The 13,766-nt window shown below is 38.8% G+C and overlaps 1 protein-coding gene across 1 annotated transcript in view; it reads left to right on the top strand.

The window, feature by feature from the left end:
- Positions 1-363: 363 nt before the first annotated feature.
- cdh6 (cadherin 6) overlaps positions 364-13,766 on the top strand; it is a 74,414-nt gene continuing 61,011 nt past the window's right edge. The window contains exon 1 of the mRNA XM_063886563.1: positions 364-437. The gene's annotated coding sequence lies outside the window, so the exon portion shown is untranslated. The remainder of the gene's footprint in view (positions 438-13,766) is intronic.

The following is a 13,766-nucleotide window of genomic DNA, read 5'->3' as shown; positions in this document are numbered from 1 at the left end:
TTTCATATGGAGCTACTTGTTGCTGAAAGGTCTTCAAATAACTCCTTTTAGGAAGCACTCAGTTCTGATAAATATGCCTGAGTGAACAGTCTGTTGGTTAGAGTTGGGATGATTTTTTTGAGCACATGGTGTGGGTTCCAGTGCGCGCTTCCCTGTGCATGCGTATGTCCCTTTAATCGCCGACGGCATAGTAATCACCAATCAGCAGCCATTTCAACTCCTCAATTTGTTGATTTGGTGTGGGGGTGTGGGGGGGGGGGGGGGGCTATAGGATAGGGGGTAGGAAAAGAGAGGGAGGGGCTACACGGGAGAGAGAGAGGGAGGAGGGGAGAGAGAGAGAGGCAGATGCAGAGTGAGGGGAGAGGGGGACAGGCAGAGAGCAGTCGGTCTCGGGTGGATGCGCTGCTGCTGGTTAAAGCTCCATCCTCGGAACAGAGGTAAGTGGCACTAACTCTGCCTACATGGTTAAAATATCTATAGAGATTATTCTACATGTGTTTTTATGTTGTTGCTGCTGTGCTGGGAGTCTTGGTTATTAGAAGCTCTTCTTGTAGGAGATGCGTAATTTCATGTTTTATTGCGCAGCCGGTCACTGTACGCGGTGTGGACGGAGGGCACTGAGTGAGGTTATTTATGGTAGAAATTGGGGGAAATTATGGTTTAAACTACTAAGGAACTTTATTTCATAATTGTCTTTCCGGGACATTTTTGTGGACCTGTAAGAACATTTGAAAATCAGACAATATATTTCCTCATTTTCCATTTATTGCGTATAGTATATTAAAGTTATAGTCCTACATCATTTCGTGCTTTAATGTTGACAGGGAAATCTGTAACGCGTATGGAAGTTGTCATGATAGGTGTATTATAAAAACATATTCACTTTTTTATGAACTTGTGTGAATGGTGATGGATCCATCGGCATTTTGGGTGTCTGATTGTAACCGAGTGAGAGAAGAAAACGCGTGCCTGAGTGTTGGAACTGACGGCTCTGTGTGTTCTATGCGAAGTTTTCTGTTTGGTGATTTTTCTAGTTTGAAATGTGATTTTGCGTGGTAATATCAAAGTACATGGATGTTATGCAACTAAAACACATTTTTGTTATCGGGGTTAAGTCACTATAATATTCTCCATTAATGAGAAAAGCTTTTATGGCATGATGTCAAAGTTAATACATTGTGGTTTCTGTGGAGAGGCAGGGAGGCTGAAGCAGAATGATGCTGATCTATTCAGACTCACCCTCTATTTCTCCCTCTCTCCCTTCGACCCCACCTTGGTCCTGAGGTAGCATGTCATTAAAGGATACATAAGCTAAGATTTTATTTTTTCCAAATTCGGCATCCATGTCCTCACATCTCCTGTAGCAGCAGAATAAAATATCAACCCCGTTTTTTTATGCAAACCTTATTTTGATGGAGGAGCTTTCCGACCATCGCTCTTTTTTGTTTTGTAATTTTCTGTTGACTTTTGGGCTTGCTGTAATGAGAGTGTGTGTCGGATTGAGTCAGTTTTTTAAACACTGTTTTTCTCAGACTGGACTACAAAAACGTTCAAACTAGTTTTAAGAGAAGCAGATTTTGTGTAGACATGTTTCTATACGTTGTATCAGCTTCTAATGTACTAAAAAACTGAAATGTTGACTTTAATTAAATGTGTAATTTCAACAGATTTCACATAGCTAGATTAGGTTAGTTGAAAGTAATTATAATACGTTTGAATAAAATAAATAAGGTTCAACCTAATGTTATTGCTTTCAACCTAATAGAGTGATGTGACTTTTGTTGACTTAAAACATTTAATTAAAGTCATTTCAGTATCCAGTGTATTCAGGATTCAGAGTACCATGTCATTTTGCCTTTAATTTGTTGTAAAAACCTATTAAAAACTGATTTAATTCATAAATCCCTCAACTGAAAAATGCTAATTGAAGTTTAGGTGGAAACATTTTAAAGGAGGAAAATATTTTGTGATTTGGTTTTGAACAGGAAACCAACATTGGCCCACAAATCGATGGGAAGCATTTAGAAATCAAACAAGTCAATATTCTCATTAATTCTGAAAAAAAAATAAGGAAATGCACGGTGCTGAAATTGAACTCCTTCCACCAAAAGATGCAACTGGTCGAACTCCTTCACGGACCGTTGGAATCCCAAGTCCTGCTTGTTAATTCAGACCTCATGCTGGGATCCATTGATTTAAACTGTGTAGGATTCTGGGGTTTCCGAGCATGCATAGTAGTGCCTTAGAAATGTACTTAGCACTGGTATCCATCATCCCGATTACGTGTCGTGAGTCAGTGCTCACAAACATTCCTCGTTACCTCAGATGTGACCTCTGTGCAGCTCTACGCCCCTGACTTACAGCTTTTAAAGAGCAGGAGTTGAGGTATGCTGCTGACCTGTAGAAATGAAATTAGTTGATTGTAACTCTTTAGTAACTATGCATCCAATCCACTGTGCTGTACAAGGAAACCTCTGAGGCTGAAAAAATATATAATTGACATTGACAATTATGACATTATGGATAACTTTAAAAAACAGACTGGAGACAAGACCTTTGAAAGTGACGTGTTTACTTGCAAGAAAACGAACATTGGACATGTTTGAAATACCTTATGGAGTCACAGATGCTTCAACTTACATCACTTCCTGTTATTGATTGCTTAGGCAGTGTGTCGCCTTATATTCTCAGAAATTAAATCTGCAGCTGGTATTTTATCATTTTCTCAAACTTCCTAGAAATTGAGCAATTATTACAAATGAAACAAAGTGTACATGTTGGATTAAATTAGCAAAGAGGTCATTCATACATATATTCATTTAAATTCAAATAGTATTACATTTGATCTGAATCTTAATTCATTTTGACAAATGTTCCTTTTTGTAAATATGCTAAATGTTACGTATGGAGGTAGATTTTTCTCAATATTTTTTTGCAAACATATCGACAATCTCAAATGTAATACAACTTCCACAAATTTGGGGAAAAAAATAGTAAAACTTCAACCAACAAAAAAAAATACATCAGGTCTATCATCAAGTAAATGAAAAACATTTGTGAATACGCTTTCTCACATGTACAACTTTAGATCTGGATCGTTTGGGAATTCAGTTGTTACTTATGGATCAAAAAGACGTTGAGACTTTGGTTTTACCCAAACAGAATTTTGAACAAACATTCCTCTGACCCGAAATCTAATTCTATCACTCGGCCATTTTCAAATGTGATGGCATTACATTCAACGTAAGGAGATGCAGTCTGGCTACTGCCAACCTGAATGTTTGTGGAAGGTGTTTGTTTGCACAAATAGTTTTCCAATCTACTTCCATACAGAAGCCATTATGTGAAAAGTCTTGAGTCTGGTTCTTTTAGATATTCTAGCCCAAAAACAGGCACATTAATAGATGGATTTGCTGCTAATGGTATGGAAATCTACTTCATGCCGTTGTACTTTGAAGTCTATTAAAAGTACAAGCACTTGGCTGACATTGACACTGACAGAGACTCAGAAAGCCTGCCACCCCCACCCCCCCACCCCCTCCCCCGTGCCTGCATGTAACACCATGTATTGTTTGTGTGATCAGCTCTCAAAACTACAATAGGGGACTTTGTTTCCCAAAGTTTAGCCTGTAAGGCAACACTACTTTTCAAACAATTCCCAGGGTGGTCCTGACACCGACCCTAACCTCAAGTGTCTTTAATCTCAAGCTAAGCATTACTTGTCAATAGTGGTACTTGTTAGAAACATGGCGACAATACGGTTGTATAAAACTGACTTAGCAAATGAGCTACTAGAGGGTGGACATGAACAATTGGCTTCACCATACTCTCCGAAATCCTGAGAGCTGTTCCTGTTTAAAGGTCCAAACAATTGACCAAAAACAAGTTTAAAACAGTAGAAAAAGTAGAAACCTTTTTAAAAGCTAAAGCACACATACATTTTGGAAAATATGAGACAAAGTTCAACAATGTATGGCAAACTGCCTATACCAAACTGGAATTTGATATGGTGGTTTTGCTTTTCATTCATGTTTGTGGCAAATTTAATCAGTTTAAACATACATTATCACATTTTTTAGTGAGCAAAAATATTAATTTATGACCGATTTTATGTACTTTTGTATAATGTCCATTACTTACAACCACACCAACATTTCATCTTGAACTCTGTGAGATGCACACTTGGTCAAGGATTATTTTATATATTGTGTAAATCTACTCTTTTTAATCTGCGCTTGTATTATCATACATTTCCCCATTGAGGGAAAAAAAGGAATTCTGATTCTGTTGGAAATGATACAAGATATAGTTAGAAAACATAGTGCATGAACAGAGTAGGAAGATACAATAAATCAGCACGTAGGGCTACTCGAATAACAGTCAAAAAGATACATACAGATGAGTGTCTGGAAGATATTTTCCGAAGAAGATAGAGACGCTGCAGGCCTCTTATTCTTGCCGCAGAGACCTGATGGCAAAAGCTCAGTCACCTTTAGTCTTTAGCCTGGACACAAGGAGCTCAGTCACGCAGCACGTCCTGTGTTCAGCAGTCAAAGGTCCAGAGAGATAACCCTCAGCCAGGCCAGAAAAACATTTGCACATAATCACTGCAGAAATCCGCGGAGCCATCAGTGAGGAGAAGGAGATATTGGTTGTAGGTAAAAGCCTTGCTCCAGCACTCTCACCCTCTGGAGGCCTTCTCTTTTTGGGGAAGGAAAACAAACAGGGCACTGCAGCAGTCAAGGCGAGACGAGATAAAAGCATATAATCCTCCGTATCGCTGAACTCAGGATGGACCTATGTATAGCAAGTCTCCAGAGATGACCAGAGAAGCCTGAACGAAGTATTTTAGTGGAACTGTCCAATTTAAGGGTTGGAACAAGCCTTAGTGTTTTTGAAGATGCTGAAGGCAACTTCAATTTTACTGGAAATACTTTAATGTTTGCTTCTCTACAATTGCCCTATTACTTAAATGTAATAATAATTGGCTTTTCTTCTTCTGTTTGTCTTTCAAAACTAGGGCTTTTTGTCTTGTGTTAGTTAAAATCTAACATTAGGATATAAACAAATTACAGCAAGGTTTCATCACTGCTAAGCTAGGCGGCTAATGTGTAGCGTGATGAAATCTAGTGGTTTCATTTAGCCACTTGTTTTTATGACACATAAAAGATTCGGACATTAACCAGTGGAGTATTTACCGTCGTTTGTGTCGTAGAACAAAAGAACTTCAGTTCATTTCAGGATTTTATCCAAAGCCTCAGCCAAAAAACAGTTGACTTCTAGACGAAGGAACCAGAAGTGCAAATTGCTGTCTTATTCTGGGTATTAAGACTCATCCCTTCGCTGATGATTCAACAGTTGTTGCCATCTTTTTGAAATTGCTCTAACCGACCAAAATCTTAAAAATGATGTTGAAGAAATGGGATATGTCTGCCCTTTTAATTAATTAGATGTACAAGCAGTCTTCAACTGATAAGTACTTAATACAAACCTTGGATTATTTTGTCTTGGTCAGAAGATTTAATTAGGGCTTTCATCTTCCATCTTTTAAGTGTGTGATCATAGTGTGTCTTTCATTAGCTGGTGTTTACCCGAAGATTGTACTTGTAGCTTTCTTTCAGCTCTGAATCACTACTTTCATCCTCGCTGTGCAGATGGCTTCTTGTTTTCAGTGAGACGGAGAGAAGCTGTTGTTGAGATCGTGAGGCAAGAGATGTTGAAACTGTGGCTACATTTCTTCAGGGTTCTCTCTTTGTGTTCAACACCCACCCCTCTTGGTTTGTTCCACATAAAACTAAAAATAATTTCACTTGTTTACTCTCTCTTGCCTTGCATTGTGTATGGATTGTTTTTAAGATGGGGTGTAGCCTACTTTTTAAAAACACTATGACAACCTCAATTTAAAGTTTAGAGATTGGCCGACAGAAGGAAGAGATGCAACTTTTTAAATAATCAGAACATTTCTAAAGCAATGATTGTGAAAAATGACAAATATTTTTTAGTTTGAACTTCCAAAAGGCTTCTTTTCACTGTCATGATTGGAAATGGATTATAGTTCCATGTAAGTTGTCTTTGACCCTAATAGATGTCATGGTTAATTTTCTTTTCTCTTGTCATACCATAGACTGAATAATTAAACAGAGACTACCCTCTGATTGATTGATATTGAAAATAGTTGTGGCAGCCCTAATAGAAACATGCAATACATGTTGAAGTAACTTGTCGTAGTGCTGCAGTGAACACAGTTAATAATGAGATATAACTATTTCTCAACCAGCTTGATCAAGCCATATTTAGCAATAAAAAGAAATTTGAGAAATGATTACCACTCAGAACAAATTTTAAAGGACTAGTGTACTGTAAGGCTTTTTAGAATATTAGTAGAACAGATAAAACGCTTCTTCCCACAAGGCTTAGTGTATGTTTTAAAATGTAGTATAGCAAAGTTTCTTGGAACTCTGCCAGTTGACCATGATTAGTTACTGTGTGCTGTCTCTCTCTGCAAGACACAGGAAAATGTAGTCGTTTCAAATACTGTTATCAGATATCAGTAGTTATTGAAGAGTGTTATAAAAGCAATGTTTAATAAAACCACTACCTGATGTGGTCTCAGAAGCCACACACACACACACACACACACACACACACACACACACACACTTGGCTCTGTGTGCTAATTTGGGTTGACAACCCACAACTGCCCTAACAATAGGCTCTGTGCTCTGTATGCGTGTGTGTGTGTGTGTGTGTGTGTGTGTGTGTGTGTGTGTGTGTGTGTGTGTGTGTGTGTGTGTGTGTGTGTGTGTGTGTGTGGTGTATGTGTGTGTGTGTGTGTGTGTGTGTGTGTGTGTGTGTGTGTGTGTGTGTGTGTGTGTGTGTGTGTGTGTGTGCGTGTGCGTGTGCGTGACTGAGTGTGTATACAGGCTGATAACACTGATTCAGTCCAGGTGCATCATCAGGTACTTTAAGTGGATTAGTGGAAGTGTGGCTGTGTGTGTGTTTGTGTGTGTGTGTGTGTGTGTGTGTGTGTGTGTGTGTGTGTGTGTGTGTGTGTGTGTGTGTGTGTGTGTGTGTGTGTGTGTGTGTGTGTGTGTGTGTGTGTGTGTGTGTGTGTATGTGTGTGTGTGTGTGTAGACCTTTGATCTTCATTTCCATTATTCTTTCCTCATCCTCATTTTTCCATGGAAAGCACATTTCCTGTCGACACTTTCCCAGAATATTTGCTGATTGGACAGGTGTGTTTTCTTGACCAGTAGACCTTGATCAGCACGTCTGTGTATAATAGCATGGGAACTTTTAATACACTGTGTGCATGGTTGTGATACGAGACAACCTTAACAGTTAACTATCACCTCATGTCCATGACTGGAGGCAACGGCAGATACCAAATTGGTGTGCATGTGAATAGCAGCAGCTTTTACCACAGTGCAGAAAAGCTTTCACATCAAATGAACAGTTTTCCTCTGACAGGTGTTCAGCTGCATCTGTCTGGAAGGGGGCTGCTAAATTGTTGTTGGAAGACAACTTCAGCGTTCCTCTCTTCTGGCTTGACAGCTCCTCCAATTACAGCTCTCTGCCCACTATGTTGTGTTGTGCAAATACAGTAGATCGCTGTTCATCAAAGCCGGGTCAGAAAGAACGTCGAAACTCTGCAGGCAGCTTTACCGTTTTGACGGAAATCAAATAAGAGGCTTTTTTTGATCCTACATGCAAGCTATCTAATTAGTGTCTGATAGCAAACCCGAGGTAACAAAGGGGAGAACTTTGTTAAAAAATGAAAGTGGAGTAGGGAAAATAAGCAGTGAAAGGGGAGTACACAATGTAACTTTGCTAAGCTAGTCCATGGTTTACATGTTATTTCCACAGTGACAAAATACCAGACTACTGAAGTGGAGACATGTGAATTAAATAGGAAATTGTATTATTTGTGTCAAGTCCTCATGAGGAATCATAAAGCAAAGGTTTAGCATTGATGTAGCAGAATGTTCCAGTATTTGTTTACGTAGATCGATCTTTAGATACAGTCAAATGTTTCCTAAAGTTGTGGAATCAGAGTTTTGTGGTTACACTGAGCCAGACAGCAGCTTACTGATAAAGTCTCCTCTTTATTGGGTGATACAGTGATGACATATGCTTGTATGCTTACCCAGGAGTTAGCCTCTGTTGTGTTAAACATTTCTCTACGAAGCAAGGAGTCCAGACGAAGTAGTAAGGTTATAATAAAGCTGATTTATTTTCTGTTATGATGGAGATAAACATACTCAATATTGAGGTTTCTGGGTTTAGTGACCCACAGACTGCAAGCAGGTACTGACTTTCATTTCCACCCAGAGCCTCGACATGTGACATCACACAATATTTATATTTTGTGAAAGAAAAAAGGGGCGGTCCCTTATGACATGTTAAATGTATATTTTTGAGTGTGCTGCATGTTGGTTTCTTGTTGGACTACAGGCAGAGTCCTCGCGTCTTGGATCCACGATTTCCAGGTCTGCAGCCTATCATCTAATCCTTCTCTACACTTTTATTACCTGACACGTGCAGCACCCAGGTGCCTGGCACCATTGTCTCTTTCTATTCCCCTCTCAGGCCTCTTCTTCCTGCTCCTACACTTATGGAGTGTAAAGTTAGTGTTCACTGTGAATAGAAAGCAGAATGCAGTTCCTTTCTTATGTTTTTATCCCACCATAATCTCTGTTATGAAGCTCACTTCTCTTCATAGTTTGAAACCCTCTCTGGTAGCTTTTGTACATAAACATATCTTTATGAGCAAGCAATATTAATTCAATAATATCCTTCACATCGCAATCCAACCTTTGACAAAAAGCAATGGGAATTGTACGTTGAATTTGAGAAACATTACAGAAAACTAAATGTGTGGTAAACACATGTAATTTCACTACACATTAACACAACTTTTATGAATTTCTATTATTGTTATTTCAAAAGAACTACATTGGGTTAGCATTGCTGCCCATCCCCACTGCTAAGCTAAAGGCGGTTAATGTTTGGTGTGTTTAGTTTATGTGTTTAGCCTACTTGTCTTATTTAGTCACTTGTTCGCAACTGCCATATTTATGAATCATTCATTAACTGACCTACTTTGTGTGGTAGAACAAAAGGTGGGAATCATATCTTGTAAGCTTTTATAGGTTTAAGGATTTATTCCTGCAACACTATTAATCAGACTCACACATGGTATCTTGTCCTGGTCGTTAGCCGTTAGCTTGTTACCCAAGACCAACACTCACAGCGTTAACGCCCTTTAGCAGGCTGCAGCACATTAAACAGCATCTACAAGTTTAAGTCAGAAGGCAAGACGGGGTTCTTACTCTTTAATAGCAGCAACAACACTCTGTCCGCCCACAACATGGAGGCTGCGGCGCAGGTCTGTGTACTGCGACTCCTACGGTGTATCTCGGCACTCTGCTGTCAATCAAACACTGACAGACCCTGCACCTGCTGAGAGCAAAGGAACGTTTCTGATGGTTCCCTAAATAGCCTTTTCTAACTTTTAATAATGCACTCTTGATTCTAAATATCCAGTTAATAAGCAGACACTGTATATGCTCCTCTGTGTTCACCAGATATTCTCATAGTGTGTGTGTGTGTGTGTGTGTGTGTGTGTGTGTGTGTGTGTGTGTGTGTGTGTGTGTGTGTGTGTGTGTGTGTGTGTGTGTGTGTGTGTGTGTGTGTGTGTGTGTGTGTGTGTGTGTGTGTGTGTGTGTGTGTGTGTGTGTGTGAATTGAAGAGAGGAAAAACCAAATAATAAAAATGGCTTGATCTTCATTCTCTTTGGGTGATTTATCTGACATTACAAGTCCTTCTTCAGTTCTTAGAAAAATATCCATTACTATTAGAAATACTTTGCCCATACCCAAAAATATATCTTTCAAGAATCAAAAGGCGTGTCCTGTAGGCTCAAGGGAACCTTTTGGGTTATTATGTTCATAGAAAATATTTCACTTGACCCTCACTTCTCCTCTGATAAGCGGGGGGCAACAGTAGTGGGCCATGACGAGGTAATAGCACAACCCAGAAGAAGAGAAAAATGCTTGATATATAGAGCGAGGGGAAATAGTTCATAAAAGTGTTTTTAGCGAGTCTGTGTGACAGCAAGTCTCCTTTGGAATCAATTTGAACGGTTGTGCCTGTCACACCCTTCACAGAGGACTGACACTTGTACAACCACCTTTCAAGCCTCAAGTGGTGAGAACGTGTTACTCAAAACATATATACTGTCTGCGATGTGTTCCTTCAGGTGGATGTGATCAGTCACTGTCAAAATCCTCCACACTTTAAATTCACACTAGAGCTGTAAATGAAATAACAAGCATCAGGACTAACGCTTCATCGACCGTCTCAGAGGAGAAAAAATTGGTTTGAATTTTCAAAAGTCTATATTTTGAAGGGTTTTATTGCACTGTGTTGGAGAAAAACTGTAGATAAGTACTGGATAATAACGGCAAGTAGAATGAGAAGTATTCATGATGATTCACACAGATAGAAAACATTTTCCAGACATGTGATAATTCACAGAGTGGCAAACACAGTAACAGCACACCATGCAGGAAGCGACTAAACAGGAGGAACATTGTTAGGCTGTTGAAAGTAGAAAGGCAAACACAAGTAGACTTTCTACATATGAGTTGTATTTTCTTGGTGTGAATTGGTCAAATTCTGGTGAAAGCAGGAGCAGGCGAGAAAAAATGTAAAGGCTGGCTAAAAGTAGAAAAAGTTAATGGACTCGGTTGCAACTTAACCGTGGCTGTGGTTCATTGTTTTTCCCAGTGTCTGCCTTTAGGGGCTGTGGAGAACAGCTGGACAGTAAAAGAGTACAAAGTCAAAGGTTATGTTGTTCAATTGTATTCCTTTTTTGATTATGTCTCACTTTTATTGGATCGGACAGGACATGATGCTTTGATAACACAGTGCAATTAAAGAGGCGGTAATTCAAAGAGAGCGCTTTTTTTCAAAGAAAAATGGCAGTTCTAACCAGAAAGTGGCCATAGTTGAATTCTTGTTGGGCTTATTCTTTGTGACATTTTGCCTGAATTTTAAAGTTTTAGGAGATTCCAATTGTGTATCCAAAAAATGTCAGAACATACCTCATTCAACATCCTCATTTACCCACAAAACTAGACTAAAATTGGACATGCATCTGTCCATACCTCCTCATTCAACAGAGTAAAGTATTTAAATACTTTCAATGTATTCCACATATGTATATTTCACATCCTCAAATCTTTATTGTTGTTATTGTAAATATTTTTCTCTCTTTTGCACTATTTTATTTATCTTATTTGCACCATGTATGTTGAGTTGTTGGAGGAGCACGCGACATAAGATTTTCATTGCCAACATATACGCTGTATCTGCTGTGCATATGACAAATAAAACCTTGAAACCTTGAAACCTTGAAACATGCGATTTTTTAGCTATTGTCTAAATAATGAAACTTATGCTATTTGAGCAAATTGCCCAACACCTGGAAGTTAGCATCCAGTCTGTGTGCTGGGGACCCTAACTATACATTTCTAGCATAACACTTAACATTTCAGAGTTCTCAATGCTGGCAAGTAGACTATTAGGGTTGGGGTTAGGGGTTTGGTCATGTTTGATCCCATTTTTCTTTAGTTCAGGTGAAATTCTCCTTCATGTTGTGTTGTTTGGAGCTTTAACCCGAATAGAAAGAAGGTGTCTGACAGTTTATTGAGGCCTGTGAGTCAGGCAGAGTTAATAACAAGTTTTTATCCCGAGGACAATACGAGCACATAAAGCCAAGTGCTCTCCACTCACCCTGGCCCTGTACAGATGATACTCTTCAGTTAGATAATAAACTGTAGGGTTCTCCTCTTTTAGCCACCACCCACTACCAAGCCTGTGGGCAGCTCAGGGAATGATCTCCAATCCCTCCAACCACTTTCTATAGGCTGTCCCAGCATGGGGGTGCCAGGGAGCAGTACATTTCTTAAAGGTCACATCTGCGACACTAGTGGCTACTGATCCATTCTGAAAAGAGCGAGTGACTCGGTGTGGCCACATCAGCATTCACCCCGCTTCTGTTTCTGAGCATTGACACAATGTCAACTCCTCAGCAAGAATCGCATTCACCATCGGCACCTTCACTAGTTCCCTGTGTGTGGCGTCTCCAGTTAAGTCAAATATAAAGGAGCTAAGCAGCACTCTGTGTGTTGCACTTAAAATATATATATTTAGAAGAGAAAATATTGCAAGTAGCCTAAATGAAAACCAAAAATAACATTCAGTCTACCTGTAAGATATTGATCTTAATTTGAAGTGTATTGAAACATTGTAATCCTGCTGGTAAACTCCATTTATTTGTTAAATGTAACAATAATCTGATTTGATCTTTATTATAACTGTAAGCTAATCATTAACTTTTTTTTAAATCTTAATTACGTAAACCTGTTATATATAATCCATTACTCCCCAAGTCAGCTCATCTGTGATGCAAATACTATGATTTTTTTTCATTATAAATGTCTTTCAAAAGAAAAGAGCACCAGATTTTTATAAATACTACCAGTTAAGAGAAATGTTGAGATAAGACAAGCTGTCAGTTGATGAAAGTATTTCATTGTGTCGATAGCAAATAGTCCGAATTTAATCACATATTAATGTGGTAAAAATGTACCGTAATGGAAAATTATTCAAGCATGTAATACTCCATCTATTTAACATGAAGTTAAGAAGTATCCTTGCTATGTATCTATATTTTTGGAAATCAATCAACTATTCAAAATTAGAGTACTGCATTGAAGGATGTCACCAGAGCCGAAAAGTATTTTTCCAAACTAAAACCAGTGAGATACCAATTAAATGATTTCCTTTTTATTTAAATATTTAGTATAATTAAATATCTCTGCATTACGTTGTAATATCTATGTTTTATATTGCTGTGAAAAACAAAAAACAACATTTTACATGACTACACTTGAACAGATCATGAAAATGTTAAAATGTACCATCGGATAATACTCACTTTAACTGAAAACAGTGGAATCAGTTAAAAAAAAATCCATGAAGAGATAGACTTACTTAACTTCGGTGTCCACCAATTTGAACAAAGATTTGTCACATACCAAACAGATAGGGTGTGTCTTAATATGTCCTGAGCAAATCTTCAAAATAAAAAGGCAACTGAGAGTAGTATATTTATTGGGAGCTTTGTAGAAGTGGTTGTTTTTAAAAGTTCACTTTTTATCAGCTAGTCTTCAGCCTGAATGGTCACCAGAGAGCTTGATGTTGGTCACTTTGGGATGTGACATAGAAACGAGTGGCCTGGAAGCGGGAGCTGGCTCAACATAAATATTTGATTGTGTTTTCTGGAACAAGTTGATGTTCCTCACCAGAGTCCTGATAAACTACTTCCAAATTGGATTCAGATTAAGTTGAAAGGGAGCTCCCACGGTGAAGAAGCTGTAATGTGTGGGAAAAGTCTCCCCATGTTCCTACTAAATAAATGAAAGTGGATAACTGGACCACATCTTCCATGTTCATCTCAAACAAAAGCTTTCTTGTCCTGTCAGTATGTTTTCACACTCTCTTAACCAGATCCACGCTCCTTACTCACTCATCTAAACACACACAGTAGTTTACAAGCTGGGTAGATGTTTGCTCATTTGCATAGTAATGGCCCGCTACATTCCAGAGGAGAAAGACAAAAGCACTGTCAGTGTGTGTGTGTGTGTGTGTGTGTGTGTGTGTGTGTGTGTGTGTGTGTGTGTGTGTGTGTGTGTGTG

The sequence above is a fragment of the Eleginops maclovinus genome, chromosome 6, assembly GCF_036324505.1.
Source record: "Eleginops maclovinus isolate JMC-PN-2008 ecotype Puerto Natales chromosome 6, JC_Emac_rtc_rv5, whole genome shotgun sequence".
Taxonomy (NCBI): Eukaryota; Metazoa; Chordata; class Actinopteri; order Perciformes; family Eleginopidae; genus Eleginops; species Eleginops maclovinus.
Note: the sequence above shows the minus strand (reverse complement) of the source record. Positions and strands in the feature narration are given on the sequence as shown.